Raw genomic sequence first — 6,364 nt, 5'->3', positions numbered from 1 at the left:
GATGTTATCGCCTACCTCCAAAACCCAGAGGCAAGCCTCCCTAAATTTATGAGAACTTTGACAGAGTTTGGTCAGCTGTCTGGTTATAACCTAAACATTACCAAAACACAAGTCCTGACCATTAACTACTCCCCCAGTAAATCCATACGGCACAATTATAAACTTAATTGGGAAGCTAAAAAGTTAAAGTATCTAGGTGTGTTTATCTCCCAAGATCTAGATGATTTGTTCAGTTTGAATTTCGAGAAAGTTATTGACTCAATACAAAAAGACATGAACCGCTGGACAATGCTGATACTAGACTTCAATTCTAGATTGGAAATAGTGAAGATGAACCTGCTTCCTAGATTTTTGTATCTTTTCATGTCGTTGCCTATCAGGATTTCTGACTCACACTTCCACGCTTGGGACCGGTTAATATCACGATTTATCTGGGCAGGGGCTAGACCAAGGATAAAATTTAGAACACTTCAGATTGATAAAGATCATGGCGGGCTAGCCCTTCCAAATCTGAAGGAATACTACTACGCATCTCAAATGAGATATATGGTCTACTGGTGTTCCCCAGAAATCGAGGCTCAATGGAGACAGATCGAACTAACCCAGGGTCAGAGCCAACCTCAAACCCGTCTAGGAGGTAAAATTATCACAAACAAAGATGGGAATCGTATAGTTGAAGACACGCTTTTAATTTGGAAAGAGGTTGTAAATAAATACAAATTGGCTAATGATATTAAACTCTTGATCTGGCCCTCCTGCAACCCGAGTTTTCGACTTGGTGATATAGATTCTTCATTCTTGAGTTGGAAAGATCAAGGCCTTATGGCCCTGTGCCAGTTTGTAGATGGCAATACCTTTAAGACATTCGAACAACTCAAGAGACAATATAATCTAGAGAACAGGGACCTATTCAAATATTTCCAAGTGAGACATTTTTATAACAGTGAAATAAGGGTGGGTATTTCTCCTGAGGGCATTTCTCCTGAGGGCAATGACATTGTTCAAGTTTTTATTAATGCTTATAAGCTCCAACCAAGTAAAACTGTCTCTAAATTGTATAAAGCTCTGCAGAAACAAAATGGAAATAATACCTTGTATATTAAGTCAAAATGGGAAAAGGAGCTGTGTATGGAAGTGTCAGAGGGTGATTGGCTTTCGATGTGTGTGACACAACAAACGTCTACTAGCTCGAAAAGATGGAGGGAATTTGGGTGGAAGAATCTGGTCAGATTTTTCATTACACCTCATATTATTAATAAACTAAGGGGTGAACAACAGCAATGCTGGCGACAGTGTGGGCATTGGAACGCCAATCACTCTCATATATTTTGGACGTGCTCAAAGTTAGAGCAATTCTGGGACAGTATCTTTCTAATTACTGGGAGTATAATGGGTTATGTCATCCCTAGAGATCCCAAGATTTTCTTGCTAGGTCTACTACCTGGTGAGGTGGTCCAAAAAGATGACATTTATGTTTTTAAAATTCTAACGATTGCATGTAAAAAGGCTATCACGCGGTCTTGGCTAAAGATCGACCCACCTCGGATTGAGCAATGGAAAGAAATAGTGGAGGAGATTCACTCAATGGAGAAAATGACATACTTTCTACGTATCAAAGGTCACATATATATATATAAATATATAATATATATAATAAGCATTGGGAAAAATGGCTTGCATATAAAGAAGCGGAGCAATTCTAACACTTTAATTGTAATACTTTATTTTGTTATTATACAATATATAGTGCCCCTTGTTCTTTGTTTTTGTGTGTTGTGATAAGAAAAATGCAAAATAAAGAGTAATAAAAAAAAAGTACAAGTAAATCAACTTATTTACATTTTCCCACTGTGCTGGACTCATAAGCCTAATAGTTTTAGTCTGAAGTTTTTATATAGCGCCTTTCCAGAGCTCAAGGTCACTTTACATGGTACATTTACAATATATTTACACACTAACACAACTTACAATCACATAGGATACATATAGTAACATTTAAACAAAATACATGTTAAATAGATATGTTAACTGTTTTGAATGTAGCCACAGATGAAATATTTTGAAGTGAAAGGGGCAGTGAATTCCATAATTTTGGAGCATTAACACTAAATGACCTTCCACCTACTGTAGACAACTGGAAACGAGGGACGGACAATAAACCAAGTAAAGTTGATCTGAGAGACCGTGCAGGGCGGTAGGTGAAAAGTATATCAGACAAATATGGGGGTGCAAGACCATTTAATACCTTAAATGTTAGAAGCAATACCTTAAAGTGGATACGTGATGCCACGGGTAGCTAGGGAAGGTCATGAAGCACCGGAGTAATGTGAGCAGAACGCCTAGTGGCGGTGAGAACTCTTGCTGCTGAGTTTTGAACGTACTGTAATCTTGCAATAAGTTTTTTTTTTTTTTTTTTTTTTTGGGGAAGACCAAGAAATAAAGCATTGCAATAATCCAGATATGATTAATGCATGGATTAAGATTTCAGCGTCAGCTAAAGTGAGAGAAGATCTTAGACGAGCAATATTCCGAAGATTAGTCTGGGGGAAGGGGACACAGTTCTATATTTTTATATGTAAATTTGCACATTGAGGAACTTTTTTGATGACTGCAGTGACCGTTTGAATTCACATTTAAATGAATCATGCCTCTGATTTCTCCAAGATTGTGGCTGCACCTCCATTTGTTTTGTTCAGTTACTTACGGTTTACTGACTTTAAACACACCTACCAATTAGACAGTTGCTTTATGACAAGATATTATTTTACCCTAGAACAGTGACTGACCTTGATGATCATGTTAAATTTAATATTCTGATTTTATTACTCGTAGTTGTATTTGCTGCTGATATGTAGGCCTAGGTTAAAACTAATGTTATCAAGCTGTTTAGCTTGTATTCTAATTTATCGCATGAGCACAATGTCTCTGTCTGACCATAGCTTTCAGCATGTCTCTTTCGGATCATTTTAATTTGATAAATTTAATATTCTGCTCGTATTCCTACTTTTATTTGGTTTAATTTTATCGTGATGCTTAGCTCGATATATAATAAGTGTATAAAGAACAGTGTACGTACAGCCCTGTCCAACAGGGAACTGAGGTCATTGTATCCATGCTCTCTTCAAGGCCACCAGACTCTTTTGACAATAAGTCATTTTAACCTGACCTGTTCTTCTTTGAGAAGCCCTCCTGTTGTCCATTACCTGTATTAACTGCACCTGTTTGAACTCATTACCTATATAAAAGACACCTGTCCACACACTCAGACTCCAACCTCTCCACAATGGCCAAGACCAGAGAGCTGTGTAAGGACATCAGGGATACAATTGTAGACCTGCACAAGGCTGGGATGGGCTACAGGACAATAGGCAAGCAGTTGGTGAGAAGCAACAACTGTTGCCGCAATTATTAGAGAATGGAATCTCCCTTGGTCGGGGGCTCCATGCAAGATCTCACCTCGTGGGGCATCAGTGATCATGAGGAAGGTGAGGGATCAGCCCAGAACTACACGGCAAGACCTGGTCAATGACCTGGATTTTTGTTTGATTCCGTCTCTCACAGTTGAAGTGTACCTATGATAAAAATTAGACCTCAACATGCTTTTGTAAGTAGGAAAACCTGCAAAATCACAAGTATATCAAATACTTGTTCTCCCCACTGTATGTATGTATAATGTCAGTTGCTTCAATGCATTTAGGGGTGTGGTCCTGGTCAAGACAATCTCCTGAACTCCAAACTGAATGTCAGAATGGGAAAGAAAGGTGATTTAAGCAATTTTGAGCGTGGCATGGTTGTTGGTGCCAGACGGGCCGGTCTGAGTATTTCACAATCTGCTCAGTTACTGGGATTTTCACGCACAACCATTTCTAGGGTTTACAAAGAATGGTGTGAAAAGGGAAAAACATCCAGTATGCAGCAGTCCTGTGGGCGACAATGCCTTGTTGATGCTAGAGGTCAGAGGAGAATGGGCCGACTGATTCAAGCTGATAGAAGAGCAACTTTGACTGAAATAACCACTCGTTACAACTGAGGTATGCAGCAAAGTATTTGTGAAGCCACAACACGCACAACCTTGAGGCGGAGGGGCTACAACAGCAGAAGACCCCACCGGGTACCACTCATCTCCACTACAAATAGGAAAAAGAGGCTACAATTTGCAAGAGCTCACCAAAATTGGACAGCTGAAGACTGGAAAAATGTTGCCTGGTCTGATGGTCTCGATTTCTGTTGAGAAATTCAGATGGAAGAGTCAGAATTTGGTGTAAACAGAATGAGAACATGGATCCATCATGCCTTGTTACCACTGTGCAGGGTGGTGGTGTAATGGTGTGGGGGATGTTTTCTTGGCACACTTTAGGCCCCTTAGTGCCAATTGGGCATCGTTTAAATGCCACGGCCTACCTGAGCATTGTTTCTGACCATGTCCATCCCTTTATGGCCACCATGTACCCATCCTCTGATGGCTACTTCCAGCAGGATAATGCACCATGTCACAAAGCTCGAATCATTTCAAATTGGTTTCTTGAACATGACAATGAGTTCACTGTACTAAAATGGCCCCCACAGTCACCAGATCTCAACCCAATAGAGCATCTTTGGGATGTGGTGGAACGGGAGCTTCGTGCCCTGGATGTGCATCCCACAAATCTCCATCAACTGCAAGATGCTATCCTATCAATATGGGCCAACATTTCTAAAGAATGCTTTCAGCACCTTGTTGAATCAATGCCACGTAGAATTAAGGCAGTTCTGAAGGCAAAAGAGGGTCAAACACAGTATTAGTATGGTGTTCTTAATAATCCTTTAGGTGAGTGTATATCCTTGCTTGTTTCCCTCAGTCTTTGTCCGGTCATTGTAGCATGTATATGCTCTGTCTCATTGTATTGTTTAGCCTGCCTTGCTTGTTGCGTTTCCCTGTTTCTGTGGATTTTGGATTTGTGTTGGAATACCTTGTTTTATTTTGGACTCTGTTTATCAGCCACTCTGCCAGAAGTGTGCTTTACTTTTGATTGCCTGAATTAAACCTTTTTGAACTGCACCTGCCTTGCTCAGTGTCCTGCACTTGGGTCCACCACCCTTCCACACCACAAATCCTGATAGAAGGATTTTCTTTTACTTAAAAGAGGAGAAATACCATATCCACAATTAAAGTCCTCATATTCTACTCAAGTAAAAGGAATAAAAGTATTCCATAGTGAATCTACTTGAGTATCAAAAGTAAAAGTGCTCATTCTGTATGACAGATACATGTTGAGTGAGCTGAAGTGGTCGAGCACACGGTGCAGCAACCAGCAGGCGTGTTCTAAAACATCTGAACCAAACATAAATGATAACACAACTCGAACCAGAAACTGAACAACTATCAGCTTTTATTTGGAACAAAAACATGTCAACATCTTTGTACAATGCATTTTTCCAGTCCGCCTTTCTCTGAGTGATCAGGCTTCACTAAACATGACAGAGTTTGTTCTAAAAACTGCTCTCACACAGCTGCTTACAGAATAAGATTAGAAGAGTTTAAACTGTCGTCTGAGATCCTGAGTTTAACATCATCTACAAGTCAAACTAGAATATGAGGTGTTCCACAGGGAAGTGTTCTGGGTCCTCTGCTGTTTGTGATCTCTGAAGGAAATCTGAGGTTTATTTGAAGATGAATCAAACATTTTAGCTTCATTAAGAAAAAGAACACACTGGATCAGCTCAGAAGTGATGCTCTGTGGTGACAGCAGTGATGAAATCATCACAGTTGTCATCCAATCCCTCCTCAGACTGGGTGGGTAGGGTCATCACCATGGAGACGGGCAGGTCATTTCCTGCAGTCAGAACAGGTTAGAAAGAAAATGTAGATCATTTATCTGTTAGAGACAACTGTCAATAATCAATACCACTGATTGAGATACTGATTGTTTGTAAGGTCAGTGAATTACCTGTGGCCCTGTTTCGGTATAAAGACACCATGAGGACAGTGGAGATGCAGTATGGACAGCACACCACCAGGTGGTGGATCAAACTGAACACAAGCTGGAGGGGGTCTGAGACAGGGGGTGTGGCTGCAGATGTGGGAGGGGTGAAGGTTGTAGAGAGAATCCACCTGGTCAGATGAATCTCTGGATGAAATAAATGGTAACCACATTATGAATCATCTCTGCTGTCCTGAAACCTGCTGAACTCAATGTAGAAAACAAAACAAGGAAAGTTTGAGAATTATCTTTGAGCTCCTCACCTGTGACAGAGATCCAGCTGGATGGAGACTCTCCACGACCGCTGATGTTACACTTGTAGAGGCCTTCATCAGACTTGTTAACATGGTGGATGGTCATGTGACCTGTAGGCTCAGTCCTGATGAGGGAGCCATCTTTATAGA

General features: G+C 40.5%; 1 protein-coding gene and 1 long non-coding RNA gene across 2 annotated transcripts in view; one reads left to right on the top strand and one right to left on the bottom strand.

Moving 5' to 3' along the window:
* The window catches only part of LOC123970440 (complement C3-like), a 61,910-nt gene that overhangs the window by 41,102 nt on the left and 14,444 nt on the right, over positions 1-6,364 (top strand). The gene's annotated exons all lie outside the window — the stretch shown is intronic.
* LOC123969419 lies at positions 5,343-6,209 on the bottom strand. Its single transcript, XR_006824728.1, has 2 exons — positions 5,928-6,209; positions 5,343-5,813 (listed from the first exon to the last, which is right to left on the bottom strand). It is a non-coding gene; the product is annotated as an uncharacterized LOC123969419 (long non-coding RNA).

The sequence above is a fragment of the Micropterus dolomieu genome, linkage group LG04, assembly GCF_021292245.1.
Source record: "Micropterus dolomieu isolate WLL.071019.BEF.003 ecotype Adirondacks linkage group LG04, ASM2129224v1, whole genome shotgun sequence".
Lineage (NCBI taxonomy): Eukaryota > Metazoa > Chordata > Actinopteri > Centrarchiformes > Centrarchidae > Micropterus > Micropterus dolomieu.
The sequence above is the reverse complement of the archived record's forward strand: the minus strand, read 5'-3'. Positions and strand labels throughout refer to the sequence as shown.